The 16165-nt window shown below is 37.1% G+C and overlaps 1 long non-coding RNA gene across 3 annotated transcripts; it reads left to right on the top strand.

Annotated features, from left to right (window-relative positions):
• The first annotated feature begins 48 nt into the window (after positions 1 to 48).
• LOC108892862 (uncharacterized) lies at positions 49 to 16124 on the top strand. 3 transcript variants are annotated; one of them, XR_007809057.1, is made up of 13 exons: positions 49 to 287; positions 1700 to 1805; positions 4206 to 4517; positions 4979 to 5105; positions 5415 to 5466; positions 6931 to 8794; positions 8954 to 9014; positions 9150 to 10070; positions 10430 to 10652; positions 10741 to 11073; positions 14539 to 14665; positions 14959 to 15016; positions 15638 to 16124. It is a non-coding gene; the product is annotated as an uncharacterized LOC108892862 (long non-coding RNA). The 3 variants fall into 3 exon arrangements; XR_007809058.1 differs by lacking the exon at positions 14539 to 14665 and adding an exon at positions 11407 to 11533; XR_007809056.1 differs by lacking the exons at positions 14539 to 14665; positions 14959 to 15016; positions 15638 to 16124 and adding exons at positions 11407 to 11533; positions 11807 to 11843; positions 11939 to 12877.
• The last annotated feature ends 41 nt before the right edge of the window (positions 16125 to 16165 follow it).

The raw sequence follows: 16165 nt of genomic DNA, 5'->3' as shown, positions 1-16165 counted from the left end.
TTTTATTTTGTATAAAGAATATATATTTTTCACCTTCTCTCTCAGATACAATCCCTAGTGATTTTATTTTGAAAATGTATGGCTAATTTCCGGAGCCATTTGCTGTCAAATCCTTTGGTGATGGATGGCGACACACTTTTAATACAGCAGCGATACCTGATACCTTATTTAAAGGTAAAGTTTTTCATTTGTTTTTTCTAGTTTATTTGTTTTTACAACCAAATGTGGTCGCGCTATTCCCACAAAGTGGAAAATCGAAGAACCACGGGAGAGGTTCCACATTAAAGGTAAATTTAACATAATGTTATGTTAGCATTAGCAACTTACTGGAAAACCATTTTACTCCAGCTAGCCAAAACATTCAACACATAAACAAACAAAAAACAAAACAAAGAACGTTAAACTAACGCATTGAAACTAGCTGTTATTTCAACAATAAGCTAGCGTTAGTTTATTGTTAGCTACATGCAAGATAAATAGATAAATAAAAAGTAGCTATTTAAGGCTATCACTGAGTTTGGTTTTTCTGTCTACTTTGGGGTTAAATTGCTGCAGATTAATTAATAATAGTCCTTCTGGCTGCAGTTGAATATGTTTGTCTGACTGATTTGGGAAGCGTTAAAAACTGTTATATTAATATAATTCAGTTTGGTATTTTCATTTGAGACATGAATCATAAAGCCTTCTGTTGTGGTCAGAGTTTATAATGTTTTACGACATGGACAAGTGTTCTCTGTCAAGCTCAGTGAGCATTAGTTGACTTGTGCTGGTGTGTGTCACCACGCCCCCAGGAGTGAGATACAAAATCACAAAATCACAGGCAAACCATAAAAGTACAGTATAATTTTATCCTCCTCTTTGCTTGTCTTTTCTAACACAGGCAGAAAAAATATTCTCCTTTATAGTCATGGGAGTAAGTCAGCAACATATGGAATATACCAAGGGTTTATTAAGAGTGGAGTTGAGATTTAACATGGTAATTTCATTTTCAGAGTCCCAGCAGTTTGATTTGCAAGAAAATATCTGTAATAGTCAAAACACAAACTGTGACATAATGTGAGTAAGGACATTGTGATATTTTAGGAAGGGGGTGTAAAACGGAATAGTTGGGCGGTGGGAGTGTTTGAGTGTGGTGAAGACACGTTTGACTGTATATCTGGGTCATGCTTTGGCTTGAGGCTTCAAAGCTTTCAGAGGAAATGCAAAAAGACAGATGTGCCTTTTCAAAATGAACCCCCCACCCCCCCAGTTGTTTGAATTCATGTGTTACTTTTCTGTATTACTGGACATACATATCCATATGTATATCATTAATTGCTTCCTTGAGTACCACCCCAGATTGCTGTATAAGTCTTTCTGAGACAGTTCTTTCCATGTAGATATTACTTGTTAATGCTGATAATGCATGATATATTCTGTAATGTATTTTATAATATTTCAAATATACTACAACATTGATGTTATAGAAATATGTCTGTCCATTTTACTGTCAGCCAGGTTAAGTTACTGCTGATGTTTATTCACATATTTTGAATAAAACTAAAATGATGGAATAATTGTATTAAAGCCACCACCATATATTTGTATGTAGTCATAATGATAAAACATAATCAGTAACATCATGTCATTTTTGTGGTGCAGTTGTGGACACAGTATATTCATAACTATTGCAGCTCATCATCTGATTTGTGCTCTGCAGCAGTTTGGAAGATGGTGAGGACGACAGCAAGCTGAAGTTTGTCAGCGGAGGTGACATCCAGACCTTCACTGATCCAGAGTGTCTCCCCTTTCCTATGAGCAGAACAGTATGTGAACACACAAACACACATCTCCTATTTTTGATGCTTTTATCACTTGTCAGTCCTTTGCAACACTCTGAGATGAATTCAGTTTGCATCTCATACTTAGGATTTATACAATAAAGTGCAGTGCACATATGTTAAATCTTATCTATATCTTCATGTTTTTGCTGTCTAACAACTGTAAATAATCAATTAAATGTCACAGTGTTCATACAAAATGCTATAAGTGTGGGAAACTACACAAACCTAATGAGAGGTTAGGTTAATTATTTGTGATGCATGTGTTGATACACAAAGAGATGTTTAATCTCAATGAAATGACCTGGGTACTGGTGTCTGTGTAGATGTTGTACAGGTAAACTATGTGTCTACTACTCCCTCTGCTGGTAGGCCTCACAGATGATGCTTTTATTCTTTCTATGAGTCTTACATCCACAGTGTGTGCCCCTCACAATAATGTGGAGTAAAGACTAATTAGGTTTGTCACACTGCATTATCTTTGGTTTGCCGGTTTGTTTTCAGTTCACTGGGCTGCAGTGTAACCCACTTTCTGACGGCATTCTCACCAGCGTTACAAGCGGCAAGAATGAGAGAACAGCACAGAGTAAAAGCCACAACACTCAGACCAAAAATAAAAATAACAGCTGTTACTGGAGCTGTGGTTCCTGTTATCTACTGTCTTTCCTTCAGTTTCTTGTGAAAGCAGTTGATCGTAACATCGGGTAAAATTGACTGAAATTTGATTCAGGAGGGATTGTCGTCATCTCTCATCTCAAATTTGTCTGAGACGCAGCATTTTAAGGGATTCTGCTTCATCCAGGTTAAAATCTGATTTGAAACAGTATTTTAAAAAGTTTCTGTGAGGGACTGACAAACAGAGCAATGCAGTCTGCAGCTAAATGTGCTTTTTCACCTAATTTTTTCTCAGTTTTCGTGGACTGAAGGAATCCTTCGCAATGCTTTTCACTAGATGACCATTTATATTATTATTCATTTAAAGTACATTTTCAGTCAAATAAATCTAAGTGTGAACAGCCATGTTTATTAATAGAAGCTGACCACAGAGATAAAACTATGACAAGTACTGTCGCTAATGGATTACACTGCTTCACACACATTGTTTCATGCTTGCCTTGTGACTGTGGGGTAAGAACACTTGGCCTAGTTTCATTCTTCATTGACTTAAATGTATTGTAGCATTTAAACCACAACTTTGAAACTCACAGCCATGACCACTCTTTTCACTCTTGTCTCCCTCACTGAGAGCTGCTGCACAGACAGCAACAACAAAAGTGAGTGTTGACCAGTGTCTTTGATGATGGGTTTATGGGATATGGGCCTGTTCTGTCTGTTTCCACAACCCATATACCTGCATGTATTCAGATGCATCTGTGCGCCTGCATCTGTGTTGTAGTTTCAGTTTTTGTCAGACCTTTTCTGATCAAGTCCTGTCTGTTTCCAGTCAAGCTGAGGAATTCAGCTTTGGCTGAGAAAGGCAAAAAAGATGTCCTCTCTCCCTTTAAAATGTGACCCCAAATCCTGTGGCCTCTAAAATCACCTCTGCAAACCCCACTTACTTTACATTTTTATTTTTATTACCAGTGCCTTTTAACAACCTTGCATTTAAAGTTGTCAGGGTATGTCATAGTGATGAAGTATCACTTTAAACACTGTAGTGATGCTAATACTCTAACATACCTGTATATTGTATGCTGTAGCATTAAGATGATAATCTGAACTAAAGGTCATATAGCCCAAATCATAAAAAAGCCTTCAGCCAAAAATATGTGGACATGAGTGTATTATTATTTGGAATATTGCTTCTTTACACTGGATGGTCAGTGGTGGAAATTGGTGTTGGAACAGTTGATACAGCGGTGATATAATTAGTGGTGAGACTATTTTGATCACCACAATGAGTCACACTTGAGAGAAAGATGCATGGAAAAAAAACTGTCACTCTCCAAAATAGTGCTTTAGTTGGAATTGACCAATTCAGAAAAATCAGCGTCACAGAGTCCTAACAGGAAATAGAAGCAGTCATTTCATTGCTTTGCACTTCCTTTTCAGGACACCTTACCATCAACATTTAGCCTCTTTTATTGTTTACTGATCTCTGACAGCAGCACTGTTCGGACCTTTCTGACACTATGGATGAGAGGAAACTGTGGTTTCTTCTGCTTCTTCCTCTGTCTTTGTGTTTTGACACTGAAGGTATTGTAGCATTTCATCAAATACAGATCACGCAAGTCAGTCAGTTTTGCTGTCTGGTGGAATAACAACTTTTTCATAGTTTTCTGGAAGTAACCTTTTCTGATGCATTAAAAAATGGACATAAGGTTGGTCATATAATGAATTAAACTAAGTAACTCTGTGATATTATAACATTTCCCACGATTGCAGAGACTGTTGTGAAAACCACTGCGGGAGAACTAGACATTCAGCGAGTATGCACCACTGCTACGCTGCATATCATCACACTTATAGTGTGTAAGATCAGAACAGAGAGGAGCAGGGGAGAAGAGTGTCGTCTGCTGTATCAACATGGACACGGCTTTGAGTATGGATGTGACTCCAGGTTCAGACTTAGGACAGAGAATCAGACTGTGTTCCTCCACCTGACCAATTTAACATCAGTGGACAGTGGGACCTACACCTGTGAGTGTTCGCATTTTCATGGGACAGACGCTCTTCATCTCATCATCACTGTGGAAGGTAAATGTTTGATTTGTTTTCTTGTTTTCTTGGTTTGGCTTTTCAGAGTTCTTTGGCATTCGTCTCCTACACTGTTCAGATCAGTGGCAGTGTGATGCTTGTACTTCAGACATGTCTCACTAAGTTAATCAGTGTGTTTGCAAATCAGGACACATGATAGCATCAGTACTAGTGCTCATGATAACATTAGCACTGGCAGTAACATGTCAAGTCCATTTAAGTGTAAACTTTAGTAATGCATGCCATATTCATAGCCTAACAATGTGTACAGATGTGAAATGGAGACTTTGTAAATGTCAGATGAGATATAATAGGGAATAATAAGAACTGTACAGACAAACTTTATTGGTAAAAGTTGATGTGAAAAATATTTTCTGATTCAAAATGAAGTGCTTCAGATAAAAATGGTTACAGATGCCGGCATTACTATGTTTTTAATTTTATTTTTTTCTGTCTTTTAGGAGATGAGGAGGCCAGCCTTTCTCCTGTGGCAAAGCTCTGTTATACCACTGTGATTGGTAGTGTTACTGCGTTTATCATTGTAGCTGGAGTTTGCCTTGGACTTATCCATAGGAAAAATCATTGCAGGTGAAAATTCTTACATCTTACTTTTAACATAGGTAGTTGGTGTTTCTGTTGAGTAGAGCACCGTAATTTAGGATACTCAGTTTCACAGCCGTCATAGAAGGTTTGTTGTAAAGCACTGAACAATGTAATTCTGCTTTTGGACAAACATGTGGTCCATTCTTAGAACTAAAATAAGTACTGTGTTTTATAATTAATAGAACTAAGCTTAAGAATTTGCAAACAAGGACGAGCCTTAATTTTCAGTCGTAGCTACTTCTCAGAGTAGTTTTTTGTATTTGGTGTTTCACTGATATTCTTTCTCACTTTCAGAGACCATACAAGATCAGGACCGTGTGGATTGTCTGTAACCCCCTGCTCTTTGGTGAGCAATGTACGGGCAATGTAAGGTAGAAGGAGATGAGTTACACATGCATATGCAGTTCAAAACTCTGGGTGGTTATGCAGAAAGTATGAGGTTAATAACTTTAGTAGTATCTCTGTTTCAGGTAATTGGAAATTGCAAGTCAGCTCTGTCTAAGAAAATAAATTCCACTGTTCTTTTTGTCTCTGATTGAAAGTGATGCATCTAAGTCTAATCCATGGTTACGTATTCCTGGAGAAATCTTTCCAAAATGGCAAGACTGCCTCTTGACAGGTTGTACCGTATCCACCTCTCATCACCTGACACCTTGGTCATCTGGAGTTTGTTGTAGATAACTGCACGGACCCGTTCCTGGGAGATACTGAGCTCTGCCCCACCTCCTCACCATGCTGTAAAAAGGGGCACGTCCCCTTGTGTTGCCACCATGTCCTCATGGTCTTCCTCGGGTGATAAGCCTTTGGGATTGAGGGAGAGGATGACTGCACGAAGGCTGTTTTTGTCCATTTTCTCAGACAGTGCTGACTTGCAGTTTCAGTTTCCTGGAACAGAAATACAACAAAACTTATCAACTTTAAACTTTCTTGATAATCACTCAAAGAGTTAAACTGTTTGTGCATGTAGTGAGAGCTGTGGAACTCGTTTCCCAATTAGGCCATAAACTTATCAATAACCCCTAGTACAGTATTCTGTTGTTATACCTTTTGACTTGCTAAGTAGCTTGATGATTTATTTTGTGCAGTTTCATATACATTAACATTTTAGGCATTTGGCTGCTGTTCTTATCCAAAGCAGGACAATAAACTGTGGCCATCAGTCTAACAGAACAGAATGTCAGAAATCTGCTAGAATATGTCCAATTGAAACTCATACTTGCTCAGTGTAAGGGCTAATTTCAGTTCTGCTTAAGCCTAGTCCCACCACTCTTTACTGTTGAGGTGCTTTGTTGTTTTGATTGTCACACCATTTTAAGTCAACTCCATTCGACAGAGAATAGTGTGAAAAATATTTCACGCGTGGTATCTAGTGTTAAAACTGCAGGAAGGTGGATGTCTCTGACATCCTGAAACATTTTATTGTTAAAGTAATTATGCTCTTGATCTTTTGTGCATGTATTACGTAGTCAAGGAGCCACTGGCTGCATGAGCTAAGGAAAAGAGGCACAAGAGATTTTTGGGGCAGGAGACGTTATGGGAACTGAGTCAGAGGGAATATAGTGACGTGAAAGGCTCAGGTTTCAGTATGACTTTTCCTTGCTTGAGTCACAGTGTGTCAACCTTTCTTCAATGTAATTCAATCAGACTTAAAGATTTTAGGTGCCACTAAAGGCAGACTTTATAGCTTCTTTTATAGGCCTCATACTGTAGACCTAGTAGAGATACTAGTGAAGTCACTGTAAATTATTTATTGATTTATAAACCTTTATGAAGAGTACCTTATTTTAAAAAAAAATATGTTCTTTTATAGCACAGAGCTGTCCCAGATGAGCCCTACACAGACCTCCAGCAGCCAGCAAGTGATCTCTACCAGACCATGTCCCGAGTGCAACATCAATGTAACGCCAGCACAAATTCAGTCAGAGACAATACAGCGACTACACGTTTGGAACAGGAAATAAATGGAAGAGACGCTGAACAAAACTGTCACATCTATGAAAACATCTAAAACAACAGTCAAGATAAATGCACAACTGTAGAATCTGGGACAGTGGAAGTTGGCCACAGTTTTTTGTGTTTAAAGAAGCAGTGTGGATGTTAATGGATGTTTCCCTGTATGTTGAGATTGCACCACTCTGTTTCTGTTAGAGTGGTATACTGACACTTTATCCCTTTCATTTATAAGACAAGGAAATACCCCAGAGCATATGGTGCCCCAGATATTGTATATCTCTGGCTGCTCTGATCAGCAGTTCCCATAATTTGGGACATTCACCTCAAAAAATCCAGTGTATTTCTTCTTAAGCTTTTATTAATTAATGATTTACTTGGTTAAATCATTGCAGGAGTCTCAAATATCAAGAATTACTTGTGCAGTGAACTCAACACTACACAGAATTATGAGTTTGGGTGTTACCACCAATATACAGTATACTAATTTGAACTACTAATATTGTTAAATGCCCCAAACATACATATTGTCTGAACATGTTTTGTGAATTAAACTAGGTGATTTACTTTGAAAATACTCGAGACTTTAAGCTCTGACTCTCTGTTGAACATAACAGCTGTATGGACCAGTGTCGGATGTTATCCCCATGATGATACATGATAGTGTTTACGGATTGCATTCATACGCCTCTGCACTGTTTCAACCATCAGACTTCCCAGAGAGGCTATTGTTGCATACTAACATGAAAGTAGAAGCAGTCAGGGTCACTTCTGTTTTAGAACACTTCACATCAGCTTATACTAACTACACCTTAACAAAGAGAGTTTGAGGTTTTCATATAGACAATTAAAGATCATTTCAGAGAGCTGGCTTAGTATTCTGTGCTCTGCTAGCAGCCGCTACGCTTTTGTTCAGATCTCTTGGCCAGTATGGGTGGATGGAAACAGTGGTTTGTTCTGCTTCTGCCACAGTGTGTGTGTGTTGACAACAGAGGTACTGTGTAAAACCTACTTTACATCTTGTCAGATTTATTCTAGTAGTTGTTTTTTAATAGAAATACGAAGCAGAATACTGTTATTTTAATGTGGTTTGAATGTAAAATGTGATCCACTGAAAGTCTGCTTCCTTTTGATTGCAGTGACTGTTGTAAAAACCATTGGGAGAGGGCCAGACATCACTCCAGTGTGCACCAGTGCAAACTTGGGTGACATTTTATTAGTAAAATGTGGGATCAGCACAGAGACACATGGTGGGGATGGGTGTTTCCTGCAGTACACAGATCACAAGCAATTTGACCACGAATGCGACACAAGGTTCACATTGCTAAGAAAGAATTGCACTATATTTATCTACCTAATGAGTTTAACCCCAATGGACAGTGGGAACTACACCTGCGAGTGTTCCTATGAAAGAGGAACACATGTTATCCATCTTAATATTACTGTGGAAGGTACGTTTATTTGCTAACAATACACCTGTGTAATCTTTTCTGATGATATCTCTGCAAGATCTTGTGGAATTTCGAATGGAGTAAAAGTCAGTTTCTCACAAGGGCTGAGTACGGATCGTCCTGACTTTCTGTGTGACAATGTTTAGCAGATGAGAAGGAGAGCACTTTTTCTGGCCTGAAGCTCATTGCTACACTCGTCATTGCTGTCTTTGCGATGTTCATCATCATAGCTGGGATACTCTGTGAACACATGCTGAGAGGAAATCATCACAGGTGAAAACTTTTACTAAAAGGCTGTTGTGTTTAAATTAGAGGCACATTTTGAAATTACTAATATGATATGAAGAATGTCACGTTTCTGGCTTCTTTTAAAACAGTAAAGAGAATAGTGTTAAAGTGCCCGTACTAACTCTGACATTCATGTGTTAACAGAGAAAACACCAGGAGACCAGGAGCGTCTGAATTAACCAGATCTGAAACTGCTTGGCCTTTGGTAAACATTACATGGTTCTGTTTTCTACTTCTTCTCAATGTTTGAAATGACCGAGGTCACATCATGTCAGCTCCTGTTTTAAACTGCACGTAACTATATTTAAAGTGTGATGTAAAATGTTGATTTGTTTTGTAGGACCGAGATGATCCCTACGTAAGCCTTCAGCGGCCAGCCAGTGATGTCTACCAAACTGTCTCCTCAGGTTACCTTTACTGTGATACTGACGCTGACCCAACCAACACTTATGCAACGATTGCCTGCTTTAATAACCAGGATGGAAAAGAGACAAATTTAGACCCAATCTACAGAGTCTATGAAACTATCTAAAACTAAGCTGGATAGCATAGCAACGATACCACTGTAGTTTAAATTACCAGATGGTTAGTTCTGATCATGTTTTGTACAATACTGCCAAAAATGCATAAAATACACATCCATTGATTGAACATTTAACCTCTAAAACGCTTGTAAGATTTGCTCTGTTGATAAAGAATTACCATAAGGTAAAATGTAAAATTGTTTTGATTGCGTCTTCCTTTGAACGTATGGAATCTAATGCATTCAATAAGTGTAAAACCTTAGTTTAAACATGGGGGGACGTCAGTGAGGCATGTTACATGATCTACTACTTGTGACTGTAGACCTGATGAGCAGAGTGTGACGTACCACAGAGAGTGGGGCATTTCCCAGTACACAAGGTGTAAACATCAAGCATTGCATCTTTATTTCTTGTACATACATAAGATGATGTGTTGTAGCCTCCTACACAGGAAGCTGTATCATTGTTAACATTGGTTTTATGCTGTCAGCAATACTATACATATTTCCTCTACATTCTTCAAAGGAAACTGGCCAGCATAAGGTGTTGAGCAGGGTGGAACGTGTCTGAATGGACTCTCTTGAAATCGTCCGAGCGATGCTGTGTTCATGTAATACTAGAATTATTGTGATCGTGAGATCCTAATCTATAAATAGTGTCCATGTCAAAACATTGGAGCTGTAATTATGACTGGGAATAGCTGATCAAGCAGACTGGACGCCTCGCATCAGACAGAGGTGCAGTATGTTGTTTAAGGTGCTTAAACCCAAGTTTAGTAGAGACAGTGTTACATGTCATTATTTTTCAACCTCATCCTACCAACTCTGTGGTCATACTGTACATTCATAAGGTGTGAGTTATGTATGTAAGTTAGTATTTAGCTGACAATCATACTGAGTACAATATATTACATGTGTTTGATGTTTTTTTCCCTCTTCAATTTCACAAAACAAGTCAGTGCAGGTTTTCACAAAGTCCTTAAAATTAAGTTAAAATTAAAAATGCATGTATTTTTCAGAATATTTTTATGTACTTTCTCATTCGTTCTGTGTTGACATGAGAGCACAGGCAGTAATGTATTGCACTTCCTCTTTAGAGAACCTCACACTAGCTCAAGCCTCAGCAAGAGCTGAGAATTTGAGGTTTAGGTTGCTGTAGAATGGTGCAGAGAGGTGTGTCTGTCCTCACTCCTACAGTAAACCATACTGTACACTGCCAGCAACAGTTGCACTGTTGCATAAATGTCCTGACCAGAATGGGGAGATGGAGACTCTGCTGTGTTCTGCTTCTGCCACTAATTTTTTACATGGACTGCCAAGGTACAGTACAGATACTGCTGTTTATATATAACTAAAATGAGATGTTGTTGTTACATTACTGTTAATCTCTCTTTCACTGGTTTTAAAGGATTAATTCTAGAGACTCAGCAGCACCTTGTGAAAACCATTGGGAAAGAACCAGATGTCACTCCAATATGCACCAATGATACACAACATGTCGTCATAATGATAGTGTGTTGGATCAGAACAGAGAGAAACTGGGGAGAAGAGTGTCGTCTGCTGTATAAACATGGACAGGACTTTGAGTATGGATGTGACTCCAGGTTCCGACTCATGACAGAGAATCAGACTGTGTTCCTCCACCTGACCAGTTTAACAGCAGAGGACAGTGGGAACTACACCTGTGAGTGTGCACATCTTGGTGGAACATTTATTCTCCATCTCAACGTCACTGTGGAAGGTAAATGATGAATTTATTTCATAACATTTGTGTCTCATACTTACTGGTTATTTTCCACTGTGTGGTAACATTACTGTGAATATCTAACATAACTAATATAATAGTTTGTACTTGTTGAAAAAATCAAACCTGCTTTTATTTCACTGCATAAGTAAAAGTCTCCAATAATTAAGTTAACAAAGCCAGTGAACTGAGAAATGACAGCAGTTGTATTTATATTATGCTGAGTTCTAACAACATAATACGCCACAGAGTAGTATCTTAATGTTTCTTTACAAATAGAATAAACATCAGTGCTGCTTTTCTGACATTTTTTTCTTTATAATGTTTAAGGGAAAGTGGATGAAAACAGCAGCAGTTCTACAGAAATACCTTTCTCCTATGTTGTGCTTGGTGTAATTATATTCATCATTCTAACTGGAGTTATTCTGGGATTCATCTACAGAAAACATCTCCACGGGTAAGAAGCTAACACTGCTGATAGAGAATAAATCAATAGCACCTGAGGCTGTTTCTGTCCTGTATAATTTTTATTTATTTCATTTATCTTGTCTTCAGTTTTTAGTAGAGGTAGATAAATATAAAGATATGTAGATAAAAATGTTTTTTCTATATATTTGAGTGTCTATGAATATATAATATTTTTATAATAACTATATTTTATTGTGAAGTACTTTATCATACAGAGTAAATTAACAGTTTGTAATGAGATGTTTTGTTGTTTACTGAACAGACAACAATCAGAACCCATAACCAGTGATCCAGACATGGTATGTAACACTGAAATATTAAACCTACTGTACTTTTATCTGCCAGTTATTTCACTTCAAAAACAATTTTTTTAAATTCATGCATTCCTCTGCAGGAACCAGAAGACATAGAGCCGTACAGCACCTTCATTCAGAGGGAGAACGGGCTTTATTCAGTTGCCAGAATACACAATGTTAAAACTAATGCTAATAATTCAAATGTGTTTGCCAGAGATGACACAAATTTAGGGATGCCTCTGTAGAGTTTTCACATAACAATATTTACTATGCATGTTGAATATTAAATACCAAGTGAAACAGGGCCTGCTGTCTGTGAGCTAACTATGTTACTTTGCCAATTATTTCACTCTCTCATTTTATGTCCTTTTAAAACATTAAATTTTCTTTGTGAATTTTGTTTTAAAAGCTCTGGGAACATACTGTCTAAACATATGATGATAGATTATATAATAAGTTTTCAGTTTTTACCTTCAAAGCTGAAATAATTAAATATTTTAATATATGTTTAAAACAAATATCTTGTGTATTTTCATGAGACACATTGAGGATTTCACTCTAAACCACTCTGTGAATTAAAATAATGTGCAGTATCTCTCCAGTGATCTTCAGCATGCTGTATAATTAGTGATGTACGCAGATGTAGTTTGGTGTTTTAGGTATTTTTAACATCAGACGCTGTGTCTCAGGCAGAAGTTGTAGTTAATCAGGTGTCAGATTGACCCGACATCTATCTCAGCTCCCTGCACAAACATCCTGTCCTTACCCACATATACCTTGAGGCTTTCTCTGCTGCCTCCATGACGTTGCAGATGCCTTCTTGCCTCCCTCGCACTTCAGTGGTCTCCAGCATGCAGATGGCTTTGAAGAGATGCAGCGAAGGTGTAGAAGAGCTGCTGCACTAATTCTAAAATTAACCTTATATCTTTTTGAATCTGTAAATGTATTCTGTATGTATTAAGGCCTTTTAATATTTGCTTGCTTTTCATCATTATTAAGATAACACATTCATCAATAAAGAATAAAATAAGGTTGCTAAGTGGGCTCTGTTGAAATTATTATTATTATTATTATTATTATTATTATTATTATTATTATTATTATTGTGCAACAACTCTAGCACATCATCTAGGTTATATCACTTATGTGGCACAATTATATTGAGAAAAATGAATATTTAAAAAGAAATCTTTGAATCTTGACACATTAAAACAAATAAAAATCATCTGAAATAATTCAGTGGCTCAAGTAATTTAGATGGTCAGCAAAAATTTAGAAACACATCATTTGTCCTTGAACTGTAGTGATCATAAGGTGATGTTTAGTGGTTCATTGTTTAATTATTTCTCTGTTGCCTCTTATCATATTTAGACTGAAGCGTTCTGCAGGATGCAAAACCCCCACGTCAGACTGACACCCACAACCACTACTGGAACAAACACCTGCTGAGACAACAACTGGTTAGTTCAGTGCTCATCAGCTCTGTGAGTTGTGTTGTTCATTGCCTAGTATTAACGTGAAGTGAAGCCAGTGTTAAAGATTTTAAAGCCCATTTAAAGTCTTAATTTTGAATGAAAAGTTGTGCTCTTCCTGTTGAGATGCTCCATCATCAGCTCGTAGACTTATAGGTTATTTTAGGTAGTTTGAGGTTTTGGTAGCAAAAGGGGTGTGTTCGCGTTCACAGCATAATACTGACAGCAGTACTCTAAAGTTCTCATTCAGCTCTTCTCTGTCGTTATGGACCAAATGAAACTCTGCTCTGCTCTGCTTCTGCTGCTCATTTTTTATATTGACTGCCAAGGTAGTGTACAGAACTACTTTTTACGTATCACTTATATAAGATGTTCTTCTCTGTTAATCTGTCACTGGTTTAAAACAAACAACATAATCTGGTCAGTAATTTACTTCATTCAGTGAAATTAAAATGATTGTTCATCATATATTTTATGTATGCATGAATTCAAAGTGCTAACTTATTGACTACTTCATGCTATATTGATTTTTTATTTGCTGTTAATCTTTCTTCCTTTGGTTTTAAAGGACTAATTGCAGAGACTCAGCAGCACCTTGTGAAAACCATTGGGAAAGAACCAGATGTCACTCCAATATGCACCAATGATACACAACATGTCGTCATAATGATAGCGTGTTGGATCAGAACAGAGAGAAACTGGGGAGAAGAGTGTCGTCTGCTGTATAAACATGGACAGGACTTTGAGTATGAATGTGACTCCAGGTTCCGACTCATGACAGAGAATCAGACTGTGTTCCTCCACCTGACCAATTTAACATCAGTGGACAGTGGGACCTACACTTGTGAGTGTGCACATCTTGGTGGAACAGAAACTGTCCAACTCAACATCACTGTGGAAGGTAAATGATGAATTTATTTCATAACATTTGTGTCTCATTCTTGGTGTATTTCTCTAGATATTTTCCACTGTGTGGTAACATTATTATGAATTTCAACATCAGTTTGTCTGTAATTGTCATAGAAATCAAACCTGTCAGGTATTAAGTAAACTGACAAATGGCAGGACTTGTATTATATTATAATATAATTAATTCTAACAATATCATAAGTCAATGATACTATATTATACGATACTGTGGAAAGAAGTATCTTAGTATTCCTCTACAAAAATAGAATAAACATCAGTGCTGCTTTTCTGACATTTTTTTCTTTATAATGTTTAAGGGAAAGTGGATGAAAACAGCAGCAGTTCTACAGAAATGCCTTTCTGCTATGTTGTGCTTGGTGTAATTATATTCATCATTCTAACTGGAGTTATTCTGGGATTCATCTACAGAAAACATCTCCACGGGTAAGAAGCTAACACTGCTGATAGAGAATAATTAATAATAATATATTTTATTATGATATACTGTAGTATATTCACATTTTATTCCTAAACATGGAAGAAAAGACTAGAAGAGAAATGTAAATATAACAGTTATTATTATTCTTTATTTTATTGTTTATAATTTATTATTATTATTCTTAACATTTTTTCTAGAAGATGAAGATAAGCTTTGAGTCATATCTTGATTTTTGTGTGTGAATGCCTGTGTGTGTCTTTGGTGTTTCACTAACTCTGATCTCTCTTCATGTTTAAAGAGGCTGTTCAAGGTCAACCACATCTAGCATAGCTGTGTATGAAACTCCAGGCTCTGTGGTGAGTAGTGTATTATTTTGTTCTCTACCTTCAAGCTTTTTTATTGTTTTTGTAATGACACACGAACAGGACATGGATATATATTTACATTTAAGGTATTTGCATATAACGAGCACACACATTAAGACAGCTGTTTCTGATGTCTCACATAGTTTCAGACTGTGTTTTAAAATGCATTTTTTAGCCTGTTTAATATTTATTCCTTCTGATTTCCACTGTGTGCAGGAGTTTGCCACTGTATAAACAAATAGTAGAGAATAATCCTGGCAAATTATGGAAAGGTTTTGAGTATTGCTGTGTGAATGGATCTCAATGAGAGACGATACTTTGAACCAAAGTTTGAAAAGCTGGTTTCAGTAACTGCAGTGACTCAGGAGTGATAGTTGACATCTAGTGGTGAAGTTTTAGATTGCACCCAACTGAACAACACCACCCTCACCTCTCCCAAACAAGGAATACATGTTTCTTAGTTTCAGCTGATCATAAACTTGATAAATAATATTAATATTAATGAATATAATATTAAATCTCTGCCAGGTCGCCCTAAATCCTACACACTGATCCTTTAAGTCAGACACCACAAACATGATGCACTGAGATTTTGTTTTTTTGTTTTTATAGGGCCAAAATGACCCAATTTACCCCTACACCAGCCTTCAGCATCCAGCAGGTGATCTCTGCCAAACTGTAGTTTGGTACTCCTCAGTTCACCATCAACGTGGGACCAATTCAGGGCCAATTAATAATAGCAAGTAATAAAGTAACTGTCCACTTAGATAACCAGGAAATAGATGGAAAAGAGGCTGATTGATTGAAAACACATGAAAACATTTAAACCCAAAGTCAGGTTAATATAAATCTGTCTTATGCTTCATGTGGATATTTTGATTTGTAAGTATTTACTGGAACTGTGACTTGTGTTTGCACTTGCTAATGACTATTGATTCTTCAAGCTGCCAGCTCATTATTTAGTGTGTCATGTATCAGACAGGATAGGTGTTTTCCAATAACTAAGACCATTCAGCCTCAGCTGAGAGTGGCTAGTTTGTTCATATATGCTCTGTATAAAACTGCTGCCATGTTTGACAAGTAAAGAAAGAAAAATACATAAATATAACTCCTCTCGTGGGATCATTTCAGTTTTTTGAC

The sequence above is a fragment of the Lates calcarifer genome, linkage group LG7_2 (genome assembly GCF_001640805.2).
Source record: "Lates calcarifer isolate ASB-BC8 linkage group LG7_2, TLL_Latcal_v3, whole genome shotgun sequence".
NCBI classification, from domain to species: Eukaryota; Metazoa; Chordata; class Actinopteri; family Centropomidae; genus Lates; species Lates calcarifer.
Note: the sequence above shows the minus strand (reverse complement) of the source record. Positions and strands in the feature narration are given on the sequence as shown.